At 36.3% G+C, this 12,957-nt stretch overlaps 1 protein-coding gene across 2 annotated transcripts in view; it reads right to left on the minus strand.

The window, feature by feature from the left end:
- The window catches only part of TMTC2 (transmembrane O-mannosyltransferase targeting cadherins 2), a 391,310-nt gene that overhangs the window by 142,866 nt on the left and 235,487 nt on the right, over positions 1-12,957 (minus strand). The gene's annotated exons all lie outside the window — the stretch shown is intronic.

Consider the following 12,957-nt stretch of genomic DNA (forward strand, 5'->3'; position numbering starts at 1 on the left):
AAAAATAAATTCTTAATAGAAGGAAATGATTCCTCAGGACAGAAAATACTGGAGAGGTATCAGCTACATTTACATTGCATTAGAAAGTATTAAGAAGTATTTTCAAAGAGCCCTTTACCCCCAGTGAACTTTTTCCTTTCCAGCAGTTTTTCTCTCCCACTGAAACGACAAACCACCCGGATTTCATCTTAGAGCATGCACAGTTTTTCATCAGTTCAGAAAGGAAACTTGTCTAAGGCAGTGATTACACACACACACACACACATTTAAACATGAGAACAAGAGGTGCCTCTCTCACTAACTATATTACTGGGGAAATATTTGTCCGTGACTGCCTGAAAGGCAAGAGGTAACCTGGGTGAACAAGATAAAGAGCCAGAATTTAATCAGATGGCATAAAGGAACAGAGACAAAGACTGAAGGTTATCCACATTGTTATTTCCTTATTTTCTGGATTTGGTCAAATAAGTCTGAATTGCAGGACACTGAGCAAATCTCACGTCACTGTTGTGAGACATGTTTTTGACTACTGACCCTCAGGCCCCACGGGCCTCCTGAGGAAGCCACTGGCCACATGGATTACCCATCATTCCAGACCCCACCCTCATGACCTCAATCAGAATCAATTATAGTCATATCTGTGAAAATACAGTGTCAGAGGGCTGGACTAAGTTCAAAAAGCTCTCTCAGATGCTTTTTGGCCTCTGCCTAGTCTCTTGTAATCAGCGAGTATCTTACAGACATTTGGCACCTCTATCAGGCCTGAGTACTGCTCTTATCAACCTCAAACTGCAGAGTCTACTTGCCAGCCGCTGAAGCCTTTGCAAAATGAGCAGGTTACCGATAAAAACGTATCTTTTTGTAGAATATTTTTAAAAACATTCAGCTTACTATTTAATGGGCAGCACTGAAAACATCTGAAGAAAATCATTTCAAAATTAAAGTTTGCTCACTCGTATCATTAGCAACGATTAAGCTCACTTTTCTTTTTTTTTTTTTCCTTTCTCTTTTGGGGGGTGGAGGTGGTGGGCAGAGAGACTCTTGAGCAGGCCCCATGCCCAGCTTGTGAGCCTGATACGGGGCTCCATCCCACAACCCTGAGATCGTGACCTGAGCCAAAATCCAGAGTCGGACACTTAACCGACTGAGCCACCCAGGCACCCTAACCTCACTAATTCTAGTATTTGTTTAAAGGTCATCTGAATAGATCAAACCATTCCAAAACACATTAACATCACTTATGTAGATACCTAAAATGTACATTTCTATAGAAAGTTTTGAGCAACAATTTGATCATAAAATTGATACACTTTGCTGTTGAGTATACTTTTTAGCTGCTAGAAACAAAGTTTCCTACAGTACTCAAGAGTATGTGAATATGTTCAGTTGCCTTTAAAAGCAGGTATGGTTTCACTTATTTGTGGAGCCTAAGGAATAGCACAGAGGACATTAGGAGAAGGAAGGGAAACATGAAGGGGAGGGGAATCAGAGGGGGAGATGAACCATGAGAGACTGTGGACTCTGAGAAACAAACTGAGGGTTCTAGAGGGGAGGGGGGTGGGGGGATGAGTTAGCCCCGTGATGGGTATTAAGGAGGGCACGTTCTGCATGGAGCACTGGGTGTTATACGCAAACAATGAATCATGGAACACTACATCAAAAACTAATGATGTACTGTATGGTGATTAACATAACATAATAAAAAAATAATAAAGTAGAAGGAACAACGTGTTCAAAAAAAAAAAAGGCATGTATATACCTGAAACTAATATAACACTTTATGTCAACTACACTTCAATAATAATAAAAAAAAAGTTTAATGTAACAAAGGGATGCTATATTCTTTGTAAAGACCTAAGTCTCTTCTTAAAAAAATAAAGCTGAAAACTGTTGGGGCGCCCTGGGTGGCTCAGTCGTTAAGCGCCTGCCTTCGGCTCAGGTCATGATCCCAGGGTCCCGGGATTGAGCCCCACATCGGGCTCCCTGCGCGGCGGGAAGCCTGCTTCTCCCTCTCCCACTCCCCCTGCTTGTGTTCCCTCTCTCGCTGTGTCTCTCTCTATCAGATAAATAAATAAAATCTTTAAAACAAACAAAAAAGGTGAAACTGTTAAAGAGAAAGAACACTCACATGTTTCCAAAAAAGGAGTAGTATTTTTCTTTACAATAATAATTTTATTGAAAACACTGGATTTCCAGTTAACAAAGCTCATATGCATTATCTCATTTCAGAAACTTATCTACTACCCTAGTACTGTAACACCCAAGCTTCTGTGACGGCTCTTTACCACGTTTACAGAAGCCATTCTTTATTTACTGAAGAGAGGACAGAGGAATAGAACCCCTTCACATTGAAATAGTTATGGTAACAATAACAAAGTTAAACTTATTTCACACTTAAAATGTGTCAAGCACATCACAGAAAATTCACTTGTTTATTACTCGACAGTCACCTTATGAGGCAGGCTATTATTATTAGCCCCATTTTACAGAAGATGAGCTTCAGACAAGGAAAGTTCAGCAACACACCAAAGGTCACACAACTGGTGAGAAGTGTGCTATAGGTGAAGCCCAGCTATCCGATTATAAAAGGGGCTACACTGTAACAAATCATTCATACCAAAGGCTTTTCCAGAACTGTTTAAAACTGAGGACAGTGTTCGTTTACATGCTGATCATGTCAATAAAATCTTCTGGATTCTATGTATATTAAAAATAAAAACACATTTTAATATACCATCAAGCCAGAATCTAATGAGAAAACATTTTATTCATATTACATGAAGTTGCTTTATAATTAAGGAAACTGGCTCATGCTATACATGAATGTGAAGTTGAAATGACTTCTGAGAAAGAATGGAAATAACAAGTTATTGATCTCTGAATACTAAGTGGTGGGGTCACTTTTACATACCTGTGTTTGGGGGTGGATATATTATATAGTATTTTCTAATAGAAGAAAATATTTCACTTCTCATCTTTATCCCCCAATGATTTATCTTTGAGAAACAATGAAATTAAGCACCCAGTGAAGAAGAACACAAATTGGGGAAACATAATAAATATTATTTTAGTCAAAGGAAGAAAACACATCTGGATCTATAAAGTACTATTCATTCAAACAGTTAAATTTTAGAACACTGTATTTCAAAAAAACAAAACAAAAACACCACACACATACACACATACATAAAACAACAAAATACCCTCCCTTAAATCCTTTTGACTATTTTCAATCTGATTTTGATCACATATTCTAGGAATTACCATTGAGTATGTAGAATTTCTTTTTCCCTGTGAAAGTTCTGCCCATCTTTATGCCAGTCTCCCCTAACAACACTGTCTTTGTCCAAAATGTCATTTTTAAAGAATCACAATAATCGAGACACTTGATAAATGAAAACCAGTCAAACCCATGATAACAGTGGATTGGACAGAGTTAAATGCAAACATTAAATGTAAATAGGCATACAAACCCCTAGCTGACAGAGACAGACGGAGAACATTTATTTAGCACCGTGTTTCTCATTCAGGGATGACTTTTGTCCTCCCCACCCGGTCCCCCAGAGAACATTCGACAATGTCTGGAGACATTTATGTTGTCATATCGGGGTGGATTCTACTGGCATCTAGTGGGTAGAGGCCAGGGATGCCGCTAAATATTTAAACATGTTAGAAGACATAAGATAGCCCCCAAAATAAAGAATTTTCTGGCCCCAAATACCAATAGTGTTGAAGTTAATAATGATACCACATTTTGCATCTCGTATGTACTAACTGCAACACATTTCTTCAGACCTTATCTCTATGTCCCTGACAATCACATACATGAACTATGCGAAGAATAGAGAAAATAAGAAATCAAGCTAAATTATTTTAGGGATTATTTTTCAATAAAAATCTAATTTATCATCATTTCTACTTTTTTCATTAAAAAAAGGCAAAAGGGAAATGGAATTTTCTTAAAAATTACAAAGAAAAAGCATGCCAGTCCCACTTTTAGCAGTACATCTGAGCAAATTGTCAGTGGCTCTTTGTAATAAGATTACCCTCTATATAGAACTGTAGAAGCATACAGATTTTCAAGCAAAGCTATCTTTTGCCTCAGGTTCTAACAAGGTCTTTCAAAATGGTTGAAATCTGAGATGTTCAAGGGCTGGTATTTTTTTTAAAGATTTTATTTGTCAGAAAGAGAGAGAGGGAGAGAGAGAGCACAAGTAGGCAGAGCGGTAGGGAGAGGGAGAAGCAGGCTCCCCACTGAGCAGGGAGCCTGATGCGGGACTCGATCCCAGGACCCTGGGATCATGACCTGAACTGAAGGCAGATTGCTTAACCAACTGAGCCACCCAGGCGTCCCCAAAAGTTGGTATTAATAAAGCACATCAGTAGATGAAAAGTATACTTTTCAAAAATTTACAGGATGCTATATAAGCTGATGTTTACACAGAACGTGGGTGAAACAGGATGCAGTCTACATAGAGTCATACACCTTTAAAACTAGGGAAATACTAAAAGATAGTAACTTTCTCCCGTTTTTTTTATTTCCTTAAAGCATAACTTGTGGCACTCCTGCAACATATTAAACATTGACAATAAGATTATAAACAAATGAATAAATAGTTTTTGAATGAACTGTCTTACAGTGGAGCTAGACAAGCAAACAGTCACAACACAGTGTATATAAAGCATGAAGTGTTTTTGGGAACACATGAAAGGTACACCTTCCCAAGCTGACAAAGTCAGGTGAGGTTCCTAGAGAAGTCAAGGATGCAGGGAATGACGTTCCAGACAGATCAATTCATGCATATAAAAAATCAAAGACATCATTTCAATCAGCCAATAGAAATAATGACAGGCTTTGTAGAAATTAAACGACAATCTACATAGAAAAAAAAAAAAGAAAATGGAAAGCCGAAACAAAGTTAAGATTTTGTTATTAAGAGACTATTTCAGTAATAAATACTTTGGCTACTCCCAGCAATGTCCACAATAGCCAAACTATGGAAAGAGCCCAGATGTCCATTAACAGATGAATGGATAAAGAAGTTGTGGTATATATAAAATGGAATATCACACAGCCATCAAAAAATGAGATCTTGCCATTTGCAACAACGTGGATGGAACTATAGAGTATTATGTTAAACGAAGTAAGTCAATCAGAGAAAGACAATTATCATATGATCTCACTCGTGTGGAATTTAAGAAACAAAACAGAGGATCATAGGGGAAGGGAGGTAAAAATAAAACAAGATGAAATCAGAGAGGGAGACAAACCATAAGAGACTCAATCTCAGGAAACAAACTGAGGGTTGCTGGAGTGGAGGGGAGTGGGAGGGATGGGGTGGCTGGGTGACAGACTTTAGGAGGGCATGGGATGTAAAGAGCACTGCATGTTATATAAGACTGATGAACCACTGACCTCTACCTCTGAAATTAATAATACACTATATGTTAATTAATTGCATTAAATTAAAAAAAGTTTGGCAATTCCCTGGGCAAACATACTTAGTAATCCAAATAAATCAGATAACTTAATGTTTACAAAATAATGGTGCACAAAATAATTTCTAAGCCCTACGGCCTGAGTACAGTAGTCCCCCCTTATCCATGGTTTTGCTTTCCACAGTTTCAGTCATCCGTGGTCAACCGTGGTTGAAAGACAATCTTCCTTCTGATGAATCTTCAGAAGGTCCACAGGAGCCCAACACTACCTCACAAGGCCTGTATCATTCCCCTCATCTCATCAGGTAGCCATTTTATCATCTCACACCATCACAAGAAGAAGAATGAGTACAGTACAATAAGATATTATGAGAGAAAAAGAGAGATCACATTCACATAACTTTTATTATGGTATACTGTTATAACTGCTCTATTTTATTACTGTTGTTGCTAATCTCTTACTGTGCCTAATTTATAAATTAAACTTTATCATAGGGATGACTGTACAAGAAAAAATATATAGTCTATATAGGGTCTGGTACTACCCACAATTTCAGGCATCCACTGGGGGGTTTTGGAACATATCCCTCATAGATAAGCACTCCACTGGGACTACTATAGTAACAAAAATATGTTCATCCTAAATTGAGATGTTTTTCTGATTTTTATTTTGATTGTCCTTTAACACATGTAGGTACTTCAAAACTAAGATGCTTTTCCTGAGAGATAAAATATTATAAATTTTAGATGTTCAATTTTATCCTAAGGTATTTATGCATTTGAAATTTCCCAAATGAAATTAATTAGCATAGGTTTGGAGACATATTTGAACTTTCCATTAACCCAAATTTCCTAATCAAATTTGCTAATTTAGCTAATGACTCTAATAATGACATTTTATATAATTTAACTGTGAAATGGCATTACAGTTGCATTTATTCTGTTTTTTTTTTCAAGACTTACGCTTAGTTTTAGGCTATGTTTATAATAGGACACTTGGAAAAATAAATCTTACATCTCTATTATCAAACAGAAGTGACAAGAGCATGTCGTGCAAATACACACAAATGCTTTCGCATCTTGCTTGATAAAATAGGTATCAAGCAGAAATCTCAAGTGACTATACCAGCAATAAATGGAATCTATATAGAGGGTAATATTATTATAAAGAACCACTGACAATATGCTCAGATGCACTGACAAAAGTGAGATGGGCATGCTTGTTCTTTTTAATTTTTAGAAAATTCCATTTCACTTTTGCCTTTATGAAAACAGTCAAGAGAAATGATAGCTTGAAAAAATAAACCTGGTTAATAAAATGAGTAAGTTACTACTAGTTGAATAAACTGCAGTAATTCCAAGGTTTTAGACTGACACAGGGCTCGGGAATTAAGTATCTAATTCATACTAACCACTGAACACATAAAAAGAACCATGGCCAATCAGAAAGCCAGGCTTGGTAATGTGAGTAAGCTCTGTCCAATGAGATGAAAGCACAGTGGTCTGTGTACCTCTTAGGAAAGGTCCTAAAAGAAGAGAGACCATGTTCTCCCTTAGCCTTTCTCCCTTCTGCTGACTGTAAGGTACAAGTCCTGTTCTGAGGACTGTGGCAAGTAAATAGCCCTTCATGAAACTCTCCTATGACCCCTGGGGGCTACACACCTCTGGACTTCTTTTTTGTAAGATGGAGAATACAATTTTAACTAGTTTAAGCTAATGTTCTTTTGGGTTTCTTATCACTTGCACACCAAACACTTTCCCAACTGATAAAATGCCATAGGCATTTTATATACATATGTATATATGTATATACATTTTATATATATATGTATTAAATACAATACTTTGTTTTGTATTTCTTTATTTTCTTTTTTTAAACCATTAAGGCCATAAAATACATAATATCAAGTATTGCTCTGCTAGAGTATTTTAAGGAAAACTTCTAATTATATTTGAATGAATAAAAAAAAAAATGAGCTGTCTGGTTTTGAGTGATAACCAGACTAGGCGATTGCCATGTATAAAAATAGCAGTTAATATATTTAATTAAAATTATAAAACTTAAGAGCATAATGGGTGCATGAAATTGGAACCCTTAAATTAAGCTCCTAGACATCCAAGTGGTCAGAGTTATCACTCTTCACCCAAAAGAGTAATGACATTAGTAGCATTTTTTGATAAAAGCATTTTAATTAATCCTCTCAATCCCCAAATAACTGGAAAGAAGGAAACTCACAGGAATTGTCAAGTGAAATGAAATAGGTAGGATTTTCATCTCAGAAGGAGAAAAAAAAAAGATTCACTGAGATATAACTGATTGAACTGGAGCTCCAAAAGAGATACCATGGATGAAAGTTGTACTTTCTGGTCTCATGTGGCACTTCTATGGCTTTCAGGTCACCCTAGGATAATAAACTTTGATTTTTGAGGATCAAACAAAAGAATTCTCTCTACTCGTATCTTTTTTCTCAAATCATAAACTCAGCTTTCTCTCCTCCCCCCCTTTTTTAATTAAATTATTTCAATTTAAGAGGTAAAAATGATATCTTTTACAAAGATGACTCTGGGTGTAAAAAGTACTAACAAGGAAGTGGACATTGATTGTTGCACATAACCTCAACATATGAGAATAATATTTAATATATATGCTACAAAAAGCATAACTTAACTGGATAGTTATTTTAAACTACTGCTAAGTTATTATACATGATTAGTATATACCATATGTACTGTGAGGAAAATAAAAAGATGTCTCTTCTTGAAAAGGTTAAATTCCTTCCTCATTAAAGGGTAATGAGCAAGTCATTTCCTGGCTCTGGACTTTAACTGCATGAAGAAGAATCGAAACAGAGATGCAGGAAAAGACAATAGCCACGTGACATGAACTAGACAGATGGGCACATTTAGTTCTGTTCCATTGTTCCCCAAAGCTAACCCTGTTTCATTGGATGTCACATAGCTGTCAAGTAGATTTCAGAAAATACAGTTAAGCCTCCTTTTTCTTATCTTTCTTTTGACACAGACCTGTTTACTTGTGCTAAATTGAATTTTGTTTAGACTTTGACAAATAAAGTATAATAATGACATCTTATTCCATAAAAATTTTTTTATTCTAATCTGCCAAATATGGAGTAGTAGGCATCCACTCAAAATGATTTTTTTGTTGTTGTTATATTTCAATTGCATTACTAAAAACTTTATCAATAAATATTAGGGGAAAAATGAAGAAGTTGTAGCTTTTTTTTTTTAATTTTAAAATTAGTTTTTGCTTATGGTCTAAAGAAAAAGAAACGTATTCTCATATAGTACTGTGTCTGGAAAATACATGAGGTCTCAATTAAATGGAGCACTCACTACAAAGGTACTTCTCCTGAGTAAGAGTTGGGACTGTGACATCTAGATAAGCTTTTATATCCAAAAAATCCATTTGTATCTGTGATGTCCTGAAAAAGATGCTTCGTGATTATTATCTTTCGTAATTCTGGCAATAAATCAATAAATATATAGTCCCCATTTTACAAATAGGAGCCCCCAAATCAGGATGGTTACTCAACTTAAAAAAATCCATGCAGCTCATTTATTGTTGGAACTGGTACTCAAAGAACTACATTGCCTATTAATATATGCCTAGTTTGCTTTATACCTGTCTTCTGAATATATAATTAAGGCTATATTTTCCTCTACATGTCATAAAATAATAATAGGTATGAATATACATTCCTAGTACAAAAAATAGTGCTTAATAGGAAATCAGAAAGAAAATACTAGATGTCTTTATGATAATATTTACCATGTTATTTCTTTTCATCCTTAAAATTAGCAATATAATTATTTTCATCTGAGAGATGTGAAAGCATCAGGGAGAGAAGTTAAACCTCTTACCCATGATAATACAACTGGAAGTCTCAAGATGAGACTCAAATTCAGAGCTGCTAGGCTTCAAATCCCACTGTCTTCCCATTACTGCACATTGGTCCACTGGGAAGAAGAGCCTATTCTCAGAATAAGCATTAATACTTGCCCTGTCTGGTTCATAGATCCAGTGCTTCTTCATTGTCCGTATTAACACATTTTTCTCCTCTCTTTCCCTATTTATATATGCCCATGCCAATATATATAAGTATCCTGGATTTGCTTCAAATGGGGATAAACTATAGCTTCCAATGTCAATCAAATTTACCAAGAACAAATACGCTTATGTGACAGGTAATTTTATGTGTCAGCTTCATTGGAACATAGCATGCCCAGATATCTGGTTAAACACTATTTCTGAGTAGGTCTGTGAGAATGGTTCAGGAAGAGATCGACATTTTATTCATAGATTGTGTAGAGCAGATTACCTTCCCCAGTGGGGATGGGCATCATCTGAACTGTTGAGGGCCTGAATACAATGAAAAAGAGAACAGGAAACTTTGCTTTGAACCCCTGGGGCATTGATCTTCTGCCCTCAGACCTCCTAGTTTTCAGGACTTCAAACTCAGACTGGTATTTACAAAGGCTGAGCCTCTGAACTACATATACCACAGCCTTTCCTGAGTCTCTGTCTTGCAGAGAGCCAATCCTTGGACTTCTTAACCTTCATGATGGCATGAGTCAATACCTTATAATAAATCTTTTTATTTTTTACACACACACACACACACACACACACACACACACACACACACACACACATATCCTATTGGTCCTGTTTCTCTGGAGATCCCTAACACAACTTATAAAGGGGTTTCCTTGAGTTATTCTTACACTGAGAATCCACTCCTCTTCCTAGAATGTAGGTATACCTCCACAAAGGCATAGTCAAGAACAGTTAGAAACAAAATAAATTAGCAGCTAACTCTTTAGCTTTTATTATTATATAATAATATAATAATATAATTATAATTATATATTATAAATATATATACAATAAATATATAATTATATACATACTTATATAATTATATAATTACATCAAGTTTCCAGGCATTTTATTTAATCCTTGCTACAGCACTAGGAGATATCACAACCCCATTTTGCTGATTAAGAATAAGGATTACCCAATTTGACTAAGGCAGCCATGGGACCAGTAAATGGGAGATTTGAATCTAAGTCTGCTTAATGCCAAAGTTCATGCTGTTAACTATTTCCTGAGGCTGACTCCATGGTGCAGAGGTAGCACAGAGTTAAATTTTTTAAAAAGGAAGCATTTCCCTTTTACCCATTCCATTCCTCCCCAAGAAAAGAAATACTATTCTGGTAGGCCTATATATATATATATATTCTGGGATCGTAGTCAAATACCTTTCAAATACTACCTCAACCTCTAAGAGAATTTTGTGATTTAAAACCAACAAAATTAAAAACTAAAAAGCACCTGACACAAATTAAAGACACTAACTACCAATGATTTAACTTTAAACCCATGTACAGATTTGCTATTTATTCTTTACTATTTACAGGGGCTATCCAATATGGATGACTAATTATTATGTAATTTCTTGAAAAAGAAACATTTATCAGTTGGATGGTACACATAGGCCAAAGCCTGAGCTACTCAGTAAAAGTCAAGGTAAGTAGACTGTTGATTTGTTCATTCATTCATTCATTTGTTGAAAATATATTTCATAGTGCCATTATACAGAGATTTGACGACTAGTAGAAAAGAGATCATTTAAAAAGCAGTAATAAAGTTGTATTGTGGGTACTATGATATAGTGTGATGTGCTATGGAAGTCCATTGCAAGAAAACCTAACTGAAACTACTTTGTTCCAGCAGCTGGGGAAAGAAAAATGAACATTTGTGAATTCTGCAGGCATCAACACACTCAAACAAATATTACCAAAAAAATAAAATAAAATAAAAAAGCAAGCAAGCTTCAGTGCCGGATTCTTTCTATAGATAGGGTTATAGTTTGGGTTAGAGATGTTCCCGTGGGCACACACTGATTTAGTGCAATGTACTCACTTTAAACATAAATGTTTAACAAAGTGGGTGTTTTCTTTGTCCCTTAACAGCAGTGTTCTAACAAAAGTCTGCTCTTGAAGCAATAAATTATGAAAGTGGAAAAGGTATCATGTATCTCACAGACCAGCAGGAATAGGTGTTAGGTCATACAAGCAATTTCTAACTTAAGAACAAGCAAGATGAGTTCCAAAAATGAAAGTCTGAGTTTACCTTTTTTTTTTTTTTTTGCTTGGAACAGATTTTGCCACGTAAAAACAATTCACTCACAGGCTTATCCTGAAGTACTCGAAAACTGTGAAAGAAAGCACCTCTTATAACAATACTCCTAAAGCTGACTTTGCAGATTTAATTTTGATGCCAAGAAGGGATGTCCCTTCACTCAAATCAGGGGTCAGAGAGAGGCAGGATCTATTCCTGGTGGTAGTCATCATTTCGGGTCCCAGTGTAGGAACAGGAGACAAGCTGGTGTCTAAGGCTGGAGGAAAGGGCTGACCATGGAGTGACAGGCAGGTGGGGAGTCATGTGATAAATGTAGAGAAAACTGTGAGTACTCTCAGCAGCACTCGCTTTTATTTCCTTACCCCTTCATCTATTCCACGCTCTTGCTTTAGAAAGGTCCTGGCCTTGCCACACAGAATAATATCTCAGCCCCTCAAGCTCTGAATGCTTCCCATTACTTTCAGAATGGGGCCTAGAAAACTTGCCTGTTTTTCCTATCACTTGTTGCTTTTTTTTTTTTTTTTTAAGGAGAAGAGGTGCTTATTTTTTATTTTACTTTTTTTAAGTCGGCTCCCCACCCAGCATGGAGCCCAATGCAGGGCCTGAACTCACAACCTTGAGATCAAGACCTGAGCTGCGATCAAGAGTTCAACGCTTAACTGACTGAGCCACCCAGGCGCCCCTCAGTTGTTGCTTTTGATTAAAGTTGCACTCTCTTTTCCAAACCAAAATTCCTAGAGACTGAGTATACATTTTGCATCCCAGGTTTGCACCTACCCCTGAATGTGGTCTTTGATGATTTAGAGATTTTTTTCCTAAGATTTTTACTTCAAACAGGCAAATTTACAGAAAATACACACACACACACACAATCGTAACAACATTAAAAGGCTATTCATAAAATATAAATCGTGTTAAAAAATTGTCTCTATTCAGAGTTCAAGAAAAGCACAGATTATTCCCCTAACCTGGAATTTCTATTCTCTAAACAAGTACCTGCTTGTCATTTTCTGAGTAAGGTGTAATTATACCGACCAGGCTGGATCTGGTTTTCCTTCTCCAGATGACTAGTGAGCATTTTCTCACCCTGTTCTCCTTATTATAAGAATAGTAAGATGGGACCACTCGTCCCCCTTGCCTTTCAGCCAACCCCCATCCAGTCATCTTCAACACTAAGAGTCCTTAGGAGTAAAGTCAATTTGGGGGCACTATAATTAAAAGCAATGGAGGGGTAAAGCAGAGATGGCATCCATAGGTGCTCTTCGATTCTACAGAGGTAAATAGGGACAGAGGAAGAAAGAAAAAGTGGGAAGGAAAGTTTCTAAAATAATCCATGATGCTCCTGTTAAGAA

This window comes from Callorhinus ursinus, unplaced genomic scaffold (genome assembly GCF_003265705.2).
Source record: "Callorhinus ursinus isolate GAN/ISIS: 27379988/994484 unplaced genomic scaffold, GSC_fseal_2.0 scaffold14, whole genome shotgun sequence".
Classification (NCBI taxonomy): Eukaryota; Metazoa; Chordata; class Mammalia; order Carnivora; family Otariidae; genus Callorhinus; species Callorhinus ursinus.